Source organism: Sus scrofa, chromosome 2 (genome assembly GCF_000003025.6).
Source record: "Sus scrofa isolate TJ Tabasco breed Duroc chromosome 2, Sscrofa11.1, whole genome shotgun sequence".
Taxonomy (NCBI): domain Eukaryota; kingdom Metazoa; phylum Chordata; class Mammalia; order Artiodactyla; family Suidae; genus Sus; species Sus scrofa.
In genome coordinates, this window is record NC_010444.4 from 109,242,169 (window position 1) to 109,254,846 (window position 12,678).

Here is a 12,678-nt window from a genome sequence, read left to right on the forward strand (position 1 = left end):
TCTCCGTGGAGAAACAAAAAGTGAAAAAAATAAGGCTTGTATGTCGCCAACATATATGCTCATGTACTAAAATTCATGAACCATATTTGTGGGAAAGTTTCTTCGATTCTTTTATAGCAATTGTTTAAGTTTCTATTATTGGATTATTAGAAATCTGATAGGTTATTTTCTGATCACCTCATTTTTGCTATTTCAAAAATTTATTAAAAGAAAAGGAAGAGGAGATTGCTGAATGCAGGTCAGCTGAAAGGACCTGATGTACCCTATCAGGTGTTGGGCTCCATAGTGTGGGCAGGTCTCTTTTTGACCAGAAAATCCATATAAATAAAGTGTATTATCTGAGTTTCAAAAGTAGGGCTATCTTCTTTGACATAATTGATTTTTAGCAGTTTAAAATTAACCAGTTACTTATTAGATGAATTTAGTTGACATAAATCCAGTTGCACATGATTGTTAATAACTGAGATGACAAATGTATTAAACAGATCATGAAAAATTAGAAAATAGCCCACAAAAGCTATAATTAGGTCAACAGGAAGTGACTGCTTGGAAATATATTAATCAAAAATTAACAATATGTATATGATTGGAAAAAAGCCTAGCTTGGGAGAAATGTGGCTGGAATTACCTGACAGAAATAAAGAATATGAGAGAAATAAAGAGATATAAGAATGATAAACCTTAAACTGAAATACATACATGAATTTATAACATTCAAGCTTATAAAAGTTAATTTAGTTCTATTTCTGATGGTTTAATTGATGAAGTTAACTAGAACTGAAAAAAGACCCTAGCCAAATGTTCAAATAAATATCAACTAATGGCTGAATTAGAACACACAAAGGGACAGTGTTAAAATTCCCAAGTATTCACACTTCCTCAAAGATTTTTAAAAGTTTTCCGTGCATCTTTTTCATAACAATAATTTAAATAATAAATTTTAAAAGTGATTTAGTGTTCCAGAATGGAATATAGAAAATTTAAAGTCCGCTCTTTAGGTAATTGCATGTTTCATTTTTTTAAACAATGTTGTAGGATGACATTTATACAACCTTTGTTTCATATTTTATATCTTTTCCTCACTGCTTTGCAATTTGCTTTTACTTTATACACTATGTTTTGGTAGAGACTACTGGTTTTTAATGTTCTCGATTTGAATTGTGCTGATTTATCTTCATAAATAGGCCAAAGTCATAAAAGCATAGTTTAATATATTTTCTAAATAACTTATGACATTATATAGTTATATCTTAAGTAAATTATTGCATAAACATTGTGATTCTTATGTGATATAGTTTTTTGTGTATAAAACAGTGCAATAAAGATTTATAAAGTCTATAGTTTGTTTCTAAATGTCTTAAGCCCAGAATTTATTTTATGGTAAATGGACTTGAGTTATTACTTTTGAGAGAAATTTAGACATAGTTAATGATATCCTAAATAGTACCTGAAATTTGAAAACAGGTATTTGAAGTTTGGGAGTTGTCAAAGTGGTAAAACAAAAATATTTACACCCAAATGTATACAAATCCCACTGTCTCATGCTACTTATTTTATGACAAGTGATTTATTTGTACTGAACATGTTTATCAGGTGCATCTCTAATAAAGGCTAGACAGAGTAGGGAATAATCAGAGTCAGTTTCTTTTTTTTTATTTTAGGAATTTTTAGGAGGAAATATGTTGATAGTGCATCAGAAATTTCCTAGCATTTTTGGTAAAGCTGAATCTGAGAAAACATATACATATTGGATTTAGAATATTTGTGTTGCACATTTAGATTTTAAAATAAGGTAGATTATATCCTTATCATAGACAAGCATATATTTTGAGTTGTAGTTCTCAGTTTCATTAGTCCATGCTTCCTATTTTGTTCATGTTCTCTATTTACAGTCATAAAATTCTTCCTTCAATTCCCCAAATTCCAATACACTCCTCCAACCTATCTGAGAAACACTAATTTAGAATGTGACTCTGAAAGCAATGAGTTAGTTTTTCTTTGGGGAGCCGCCACTTTTAGTCCATGCAGTTTAGTTGAGCTGATTCCAATCTAACCTAAGAATCGAGAGTGGCTCACATGGATTTTTTTTAATTCCTAGTTGCAGTTTAGAGATTGGTATATGAAGAAAATAGGTGCATAAGATTCAGTTTCAGGGAGAACTTTGGCATGGACTTAGAATGAAGAAGCTTTATTTATTTGTTTGTTTTTGTGGGATTATATTGTTAGGATAATGCAAGGCTGAAAATGTCAATAGTCATGCTTACATTACAGCCATCTCAAAGCAAAACTGAGCCAAGAGGTAGGAAATGATGGACTACTGATCATGTTATTTGAGGCTCTGGGTCCACCTGTGTCTGAAACTAACATTTTCTCAAATTTTCAGTTATAGAAAACAGCAAATTAATACCTCTCCCTTTTTTTATTTGCTTTAGTTTTTTTCTTTGACTTTCTTTACATTGCAAGCAAAACATACTGACTGCCACAGAAGTGACTTGTGGGAATATACACATTCCAGTAATTAATTCTTTACTTATCTATTTGTCACAGGTACATAAAATGCAATAAAATTTTCCTCTAGCTCATTCCCTTTCTTATCCACAAACTCCCTAGCACCATGAATACTGATTACATATTTAATAACCATAATATAAATTATATTGAATAAAAATAATTACTTTCTTCAGATTGAATACTAACAATCATGTCCTCTTAAACCAGTGTAGTTAGCTTATTATCCTAGTTACCTGTAGCCTCTTTATTATTGAAACTGGTACTATTCTTTCATGCTCAGTTTATGGTTCACCTCTTAATTCATGATGTAACTGTGGCTAGAATATTTTATTCCCTCTTATCTCTCTTTTTTTAACAACTGAGTTTCTGTTTTTGCTGTTTTTTTTTTAACTTCCCTTTCCTTTCTCATATATCTGCCATATTCTCAATAATAACCCTTAACTTACCCCTTTGTCACAGTTGCTCCTTTGCTGATGCCCTTTCTCTTTTTCTTTTTCCCTGCCCTAATTTTAAAGCATCTTCCAGGAGATATGTGTATGGAAGGGGTTTTGTGGACTAGGTATATTTGAATTTTGGTGTATTAGCACATAGTAGACATTCAGAAACTGTTTATTGAAATAATAATAACTTAACCTTATTAAAATAACATTCTAGGGTTCTAAGAAAATTAATGCTCATTCAAAGCTGCTTGATTTATGCCCAGAGAGCAGATTAACAAGGAGAGAGCAAATTTATTAATCTTACCTTCAACATATAGTTAATTTTGATGATGCCTCCTAATCACTTGCTGCTACTTAGAAGGTAGTCACAGACATGTCTTTTCTTTTTAGTGAGGTTAGATCTTTTTACAAATGCTCTGAGAGCTGAACAGAGCGACTGCAAATGGTGGTAAGCAATTGTCTATCTTTCAGTACAAGTTCCTTTTGTGAAGTATTTGAGACTCTTGGGAGATTATTTAGGAATAAAAAGGCAGCCATACCTTTACATTATAATATTCCTGTTCTCTATTTCAGATCCTCTCCCATGTTCATTGACTGGGTTCTGTCCTACAGAGCCTAAGGAGACCTCTAATGGCCTAGCTTCTTATTTCTTAGTCAATATTCAGTCTACCTGCACTTGAATCCTGAGTTAGGTTAGAATTTTCATCATTCATCTCTATACATTCCTAATACCTAGATTGCTTTGTACCTTAAGTGTATAGTCAGATATGCTGTGTCTGGATCAACCTCTGGCCAATATTTCCTTTTGTATGCTCTCAGGTATTGAATATCTATAGAGGTGTTGATTTGATTTCCTGTGGCCTCTAACTTACTTTTTAAAAACTGAAGTAGAGTTAATTTACAATGTTGTGTTAATTTCAAGTGTAAAGGTGATTTAGTTATACATACATATATAAAAATTTTTCACATTCTTTCCCATTATAGCTAATTATAAGATATTGAGTTTAGTTCCCTGTGCTATACAGTAGGTCTTTGTTGCCTATCTACTTTATATATAGTACTGTGTGTATGTTAATCCCAAACTCCTAATTTATCCCCATTTCACCCCCCCCCCTTTGGTAACCATAAGTTTGTTTTCTATTTCTTTGGGTCTTTTTCTGATTTGTAAATAAGTTCATCTGTACCATTTTTAAAAGATTTTACATGCAAGTGATATCTTATGGTATTTATCTTCCTCTGTGACTTACTTTACTTAGTACGATAATCTATAGGTCTATTTTGCTGTAAATGCTGTCATTTCATTCTTTTTTATGGTTGTGTAAGAATTCATTGTATAAATGTACCGCATCTTTATCCATTCCTCTGCTGATGGATGTTTAGGTTGCTTCCATGTTTTGGCTATTGTAAATAGTGCTGCTGTGAACATTGGGGTGCATGTGTCTTTTTGAATTAGAATTTTCTCCAGATGTATGCCTAGAAGTGGGATAAAGGATCATATGGTAACTCTAGTTTTTTTAAGGAGCCTCCATTCTAATTGCTTTTTAACTCACTGTGAGTAGCAAGACTTGTTATATGTTTCAATTTCATGGTAATAGTTTTCTCAATTCCTATTGCTTCAATCTTTTAATCTCATTTTTAATTGATTGAATTTCCTCAGATAATCTTACCCTCTCTTTCACAAAAAGGATAGAGGCCACCACTTTAGTTACAGCTTCGCCCGTCACCCTCTTTGCTTTCACAAGTACCATTTGTTGATATTCATCTTTCTTCCTTTCTTTTCCTGTTTGAGAAAAATGTGCTGTGTTTTCTTTTTAGGACTAGTGACAAACCATTTGCTCATTCATTCTCTTCTTGACCTACAGCATCTTCAGTCTTTCCACCTCCAAACTTTTCTTCCCTATAACCACAAATGTACAAATATACAAGGGTCTTGCATCCTTTCACAATTGACAAAGCTTTGGATTTATAATTTACAACCATTGCCTCTTCATAATTATGTATGCTAAGCTACTGTTTATTTAGCTCTGTTATCTTGAGTCTGCTGAAACTCTTTCCTTAATTCATGATAGGATCCTAACTGCCAAATCCAGCAAGTTTTTCTTCACTTTTGCTCTCTGAACATTTGGATTTGTTTGCTTTCTTGTCATTAAAATTCTTTCTCCTTTGCTACAGCATCCTGAGAAAATCATTTTTCTTCACACTACATTCTTCCTTCAACTCCCCATTCTCATGCCTACTTTATTTTTACCCTACATTTGCTTGGGGACCTTATATACTGCTGGGAGAGTCATCTTTTACAATACTACAGTATTATGGCACTGTGATGCTTGAAAACTGGAGTAAGGTCTAAACATTATGATCAAGACTGGCAATCAGTGGTAGCAATCTTGGCCTGGCCTACCTCCCTCACCTACCTTAGCTTACCTAACCCTATCCCAACAGGGATCCTGTGCTCCCGCCAGTTAATTTGCTCACTTTGCTCAAATAGTTCCCATGGTTAGAATTCCTTTTAATCACCTAAAATTTCTATAACTGGGGAAAGATACTCTTAGAAGCTACCACAAAGATTTTATGAAAATTTCCAAGCATCTCTGATGAACAGAAATATTAAATCATTCCTGCTTGTTTTGAAAAATTTCCTTCATTTAAAGGGGGAAAGATAATATTCATTAACTTTCAGATGAGATGTGGCCAGTCTGCTCTATTGAATATTTAAAGTGTGTCAGAACTGAGCTAGGCTTAGGGATTCCTTTAATGAAAAAGCAGTCAGTCTGCTCCAGAGCATCTCACAGTTAGGATAAGCATTAGAGCATCAAGTATCTGAAAGCTTTAACCAATTTGGATAGGTTACTTTAAAAAATAATTAAAATACTCCTACTCATGGGTGCTAAGTAGATATTTTATTAGTATTCTTAAAATTATGGCAAGCTCTTTTATTTTTTTTAACAAAATCAGTGACACTTTTGGCTAAGCATGTGACATGTAATTATTTTCCATGATGTATTGCTTCTTATCCAGTTCTAGAATATGGAAAAATCCAGGTTTGTGAGTTTATAATTACTTTATGACTTACTAGCTTACTAAATCAAAATCATATCCATTCCTATTTGAAGGTTTTTTGATAAGAGAATCATATATGCTATAGAAAAAATATGTTAGGAGATCCCGTCGTGGCGCAGTGGTTAACGAGTCGACTAGGAACCATGAGGTTGCGGGTTTGGTCCCTGCCCTTGCTCAGTGGGTTAACCATCCGGTGTTGCCGTGAGCTGTGGTGTAGGTTACAGACGTGGCTTGGATCCCGCGTTGCTGTGGCTCTGGCGTAGGCTGGCAGCTACAGCTCTGATTGGACCCCTAGCCTGGGAACCTCCATATGCCGTGGGAGTGGCCCCAAAAATAGCAAAAAGACAAAAAAAAAAAAAAAGAAAAAATATGTTAGATATGTATTTATTACCTGATGGAAGTACAAACGTAGGATCCTTCGAATGAAGTATTTTTACCTAAATACACAGTTAATCTATTTCTTTAACTATTAGTTTCAGTTGTTATGGTAGGATAAATATGTAATATTACATCAGGACATCATATCCACAGTGAAACAGGAACACTCACGGTGTGTGTGCCAGACATTGGGCATTAGTTATAAATGCCAGAGTTTTCATACCTCAGTTTAAAATGTGTATATACTGTCATTTATGGGTCTCCATGTATTGTATAGTTTACAACCATCACAAAAATAACTGCAGTGAGTAGCAAGACAAATTTAATTTTTTTATTTTAAAATTCAGTTATACTTCTTTGTGAAGAATCATTATTAATTTATCTGGTGAATTCAAATGATTTAAAATGCTGTTTTGATACAATCATATTTTATATACTGCAAATTAGCTGTCCTAAATTTTCTTGCATTCTTTATATGAAAGAATGAAAATATCTGTTTTATGTATTATATTTTAAATATATATGTGTTTATAATTTGCTTTCTTTTACATTACTCTTTAACAGTTGTCAAGGTTAGTTTTAAATGAACTATGTCTGCCTGCAGAATAATTTAAAAATCTTGGCCTATTTTATAACACTATTTTGAAACATTTTCCATACTGACTCAGAAATGAACAGTGGTTGAAGGGTTACATTATAGATCCTAAAGAATCTAAAATACAGGTTCTTCTTATTTCATACAATTTTGAGAGTGCTGTGTACCAATGTACAGGTCACAAAGCTTCCTCATGGTTTACCCCTTACCTAGTGAGCATATTTGTGGGGGTAATGAGGGCATATCTGCCACAAAATCTTCCACTAGTATCCATTCTAAGATTGTGAAGAATTATCATTGTGGTTGGATTTGGAACACATGTGAACTTTGTGGCCTTTATCAAAAGTCTAAAGTTTCAGTAGTTATGCATTCTTTATCATTCTGTGGTCCTCTGAGGTGTATATTTGACTTCAAAGATAGTTTGGCACAGGAGCGAGGCAAAGAAAACCTTTATGTACCACAGTAGTGACTCTTTCCCAAGTGGCTCTGACTCACTAGAAATCTGATTGCCTTCCTTGCATCCTATGTAAATGCTTTTTTAAATTTTTAACTGAGAGTCATTCTCCCTTGATACGGAACTGCTTTGGACAACAAGGTCTCTGATCTGAACCCAAATGTCATTTCTTATATGTTTAGGGATCTAATGAGGCATTGCTAGTATGTCTGAAAAATCCCTAAAGGAAAATATCTTTGAAATTACTATTTCTCCTGATAGGAACATTATGTAAATGCGTGGTTGAAAAGGCTGGTCCAGTCTTTGAAATGCCTAAATGTATAGTATATGGAGGGGAGATAAGAAAATGGTTTTCAAGGCAGATACTGAATTGTTCATTGTGCACCTAACCAACTCCTACAAATAGCTAACCTTCTCTATTCTATTCACAGAAATGCCATCCTCTGCCTAGGACCAGCTGAACACACAGGGCTAACAGGCTGCTAACCTTCTCTACTTGTCTGGTATGTTTGCACAGTTCTACTATCAATTGGCTACATTCTTACCACAGTGTATTCCCAAACCAGTTGTGTCAGTTATTATTATGATTATTTAATTTGCTTGATAATATATGAGTTAATGTAGTGTGAGTGTGAAAAGAGAGTTGTTTCCATGTAACTATTAGAATGCTCCGGAAAGTCTTGATAAAGGTGATTTGCTAAACATACCATGTTTGCTGTCAAATTAGGTGTGAGCAAGCCAAATATAAACAACTGGAGTAAAACGTAGAGTTTTTTTGCTGGCATTTAAAAATTCTTACTTAAAAGACAGTAGGAATATTATAATTTTGTTGTATAGCTAGTGAAAAGTAGGAAAATGGGGAATTAAAATCAGATTCTTATTTTAAGAAAAGACCTTGTTCTACATCAAAAAATTGGATAATTACTGTGTTTTGTCACAAAAAGTGAAACATTTAAGTTAGTATGTATGTTTTCCTTAATTTCCTTTTTCAGTTACCTGACCAATCCTGTTCTAGGTAATTAATGTAAGGCTCTCTCTACTGTAAATGCTTTGGTCCAAGTATCTCTTATGCTGCTGCTTTAACCTTGGAATCCTCAAATCTCCACAGTAGATGGATATATATATCCTTCTGACTGGAGCTTCTACTACCTTCCCAGCATCATCCCCCATCTTTTCCCCAGATACTGAAGTTATAGCCACATCTCACTTTGGACTACTTACTCATCATGTTGTAGATTTTTTGCTTCTGATCACAATAGGATTCAGTCAGCCTTCCACCCACCTAATCCATCTGTTTTGTCCATTAGCCAAGTATGTCTCCAATATTCCAGATCATATTTTCACCTACTCCATAAAATCATCCAAGCTGGGAATTCCTTTAGTCTTACTCCTATAAGAGTTAAGTACTTGGTGGATCTCCTGAGGGTTTGATCCCTGACCCAGCACAGCGGGTTAAGGATCTGGAGTTGTCACAGCTTCAGCTTAGGTCGAGACTGAGGTGTGGATCTGATCCCTGCCTGGGAGCTCCATGCCTCAATTTATGGGGCAGCCAAAAATTGAAAAAAAAAAAAAAAAGAGTAAGTACTTAGTTTTAGCACTTATTACTCACATTGCAAGATGATTTTTTTATGCGGCATTTGTCTCAACCGGAGTCTAAGCCCATTAAAGGAGAAAGAAACATTGTATTGATTGTTTCTGTATCCCCAAATCCTAGCAAATGCTAGGTATTTGGTAATGTGTATAGAATGAAGCAGCAAAGAGATCAAATTGAACTAGCAACTAAAATCTTCAGAGAATAAGGCCTCCCTCAGAAGCTAGTGAACTTCTTGGTCTTTCCACCTTTAATTACTTTTTCTCTTTTTTTCCTTTTACTATAAAATTTATCTTCTCAACTTCTATACTTCTCATTAATCTTAAACTTGCTGTATTTCAATTTTGACCCCACAAATTTATGAGAGACTTTTAAGAAGATGGTAAACAACTACTGATAGGGAATTCCAGAAGGAATTAAACTATCAGATGGTAGGTTTGACCAGATTAAATTTAAGGTTTCTTCTTGTTCTGGTATTCTGTGAGTTATTTTTCAGCAGGTATTAGTTCCCTCACAAATTATGGTGCCCTTCACATTCCACCATATGGGCTGTCACTATTCTACTTGGTAAGTATGACTCTCTTATAGAGGCCTGTTTCATCATCTAATTAGTAATAAACAAGAGCAAGAGGGTGAAGTACCACTTAGCATCCTACTACCTCATAACAAATACGCAACCAATTGGATGGGCTCTGCAGAACTGGAAGTTGGCTGTCCAGATGGCTGGGCGTGTTCATATGTTTGCACATAGTACTTTGTCATCTGAGATTAGCAGAATGATAAAATCAAAATGAGACAGAGAGAGAGAGAGAGAGAGAGAGAGAGAAACAAAATGTAATAGGTTAACCATCTATAAAGTGAAATAAGAATGACCTAAAAACTTAATAAAAACCCCATTTGAAGGTATGTGGTCCAGAAGCACAGTTATATCTGTTAACCCAACAAAATTACATTTCATTCCAAGTTCTTATCTAACAAAGCTACATATATCAGACACTTAAAATGACTCATGTTATTAGCACCAGCTATTGGATGAAGGAGCGCAACCATCTTCCTTAAGCTTAGTCATTAGCTGTGTCTATAATTTGTAGTTAGATATGACTAATTCAATGTCTTTGGTATTCAGTGAAACATTCTGGTAAATAAAATTAATTGATGAAATTTAGATATATAATTTAATACATCCAAAAATGAGTCACATGGAAGGCAAAAATTAATACATATTCATACCAAAATTACCCATTGGCTCATTGACAGCAGGGAGCAAAATAATTCTGGAATCGAGAGGAATTCAGGTTAGAGACAAGGGAATTTTACTGCTACACAATTACCTTGTGGCCCGAAGAGGCCAGTGTCTTGCCCTAGGCAATCCTGTCACTCTCAAGTATTCCAAAGCCCTAAACAATTCACTCATTTCTCTTCCAAAATTGTATGCATAGATGATAATCCAGGGGAACTGGGGAGCTCCAGATGCCCTATTATTAATATCTGGCATACAATATTTCATTCATAAAGTAATGACTTTGGTTCCTTGGACCTCAGCAAGAAACTAAAACAAATGTGACTACACTTTTTAATAAGTGACAAATCTCTCCTTCCTTCCTTTTGGTATTCACTATGATGTCATTAATCAGTGATGGAATCCTGATAATAAATCTTGATGTTCCCACGAATGCAAAAATGCATTGTTCCTCTCTTGCCCAGTATTCTGATGCAACATTCTTTGTTAGAAACAACTGGAAGGGTCTAGGAAAAACATTTATTGTAAATTCAGATATTCAACTTTTCACTTTTGACACCATTATGATTATCTTGGGATCTCATTAAGAACTATGAAGATTTTGTCTATTGTTCCTGGAAGGAAAATAAAATTCCTTCATTTTGATTTTGAACCTGTAGTCTAGGAATGTTTGATTTTTCAATCTATATATTATGAATATACATATTTGCCAATTCTAGACTCCACTGCAGATGATGGACAGAAAAAGAGAGAAACAATCATGTATATTTGATCTGTCCCCTAAAGAGAACATTATCCATCTGTTCTTAATAAACTGTAATCAGCCCTATTTATTTTTGACTTTTTTTCTAAAAGAAACTGACAAAGATAAAATAAAAGATGCATTTAGGATTTGAGAAAATAGCTTCCTCATTATGAATCTCTACTAGGTCAAATTTCTACCATGCCATAGATCACATAATGAAAGCAGTATCAACAGATTAAAATAATACTTGCACAATCTGCAATCAAAACGGGTACAGTTGGCATTTGATGTCTGACACTCATATTTTGCAAATGTATTTTTTAAAATCAAAGTAATAGTGATATCTACTTGCTAAAAAATTTAAAAGCATTTATAATATTAAGTATAGAATGAGTTTTCTCCTGTACCATATCCCAGATCTTGTTTCTGGAGGAACTACATTCAATTCTTTGAGGTGTTTTATTCCTGATATTCACCTCATGTTTCTAAATTAAATGAGTTCATATGCGTATGCTCTTTTTCTTTTAATATTGTCCAATAAACTTAAATTGTAATATTTGATTAAGCTAATGTTCAGTCTTTATATAAATGATTATATGAATACTGTAAACTAATTTGTCAAGGATCATACTCATACATCTGCTTACCTTTCCATTAATGTAGATTTTTTTGGTTTTCCTGAAGTTGAAAATTGCCTCACTTTTAAAATTTTCTAATTATCAATAATTTCTTACAAGCACTTCCATGAAACTGTGGAAGGTACTCTTGGTACCTCTTTCTACATGGTAAAACATATCACATAATCTTATTGCTTGCTTGCTCCTTCCTTCCTTCCTTCCTTCCCAAAAGACATCTTACTTGGAGCCCTCCCAGTCTCACTGTATGCACAGAGTGACTTATGCTGTGCACACCTAGGTGTATGTTTATGCAGACTATGACTACTCCAACTACTCCAACCAGGTTGTATGTTGCAGTAACCCTAAACTCCTTTGTACATCTCATTACTTGTTTCACATCATTCTTCAGGCCTGATGCACAATTTGTCCTCAGTCTTCTCTTTACCAATATTGTGAATATTCCCTTTATCTCTGTTTGTTTCCTGTTTACTCAATTTTAGGCTTTCCTTATTCTTGGTTATCTACATCATTTTAGTGGATATTTTAGGGAATCATGCAAAGAATGTAAAGCTTGCACATTTAACAGTATTTTCATTCTATTCTCAGACTTGCTTGATAGTTTGGTTGGTTATAAAATGATAGTTTGGGATATTTCCCTCGGACTTCTGTAGCACTTCTCCGGTTGATGCTGAGAATCCCAGTGCTATGATGTATCTTGATTCTTTGCACATATTTGCCTGAGAATCCCAGTGCTATGATGTATCTTGATTCTTTGCACATATTTGCCTCAAGAATCTGGCATTGCTGTGAGCTGTGGTGTAGGTCGCAGACATGGCTCGGATCTGTGTTGCTGTGGCTCTGGCGTAGGCCGGGCAGCTACAGCTCTGGTTGGACCCCTAGCCTGGGAACCTCTATGTGCTGAGGGTTGGCCCAAAAAAGAAAAAAATCTTTCTGTAAGATAGACTCAATCAGGTCTTCTAAACTTTCTGATAAAACTTATATTTTAGCTATTCTGTTTTAACATTTCCATGTGCTTTTTCTTTTTTT

General features: G+C 34.2%; 1 long non-coding RNA gene across 1 annotated transcript in view; it reads left to right on the top strand.

Moving 5' to 3' along the window:
* The window catches only part of LOC106509516, a 355,979-nt gene that overhangs the window by 182,408 nt on the left and 160,893 nt on the right, over window positions 1-12,678 (top strand). Inside the window, exon 2 of the long non-coding RNA XR_001307121.2 lies at window positions 7,870-7,941. This is a non-coding gene — a long non-coding RNA (uncharacterized LOC106509516). The remainder of the gene's footprint in view (window positions 1-7,869; window positions 7,942-12,678) is intronic.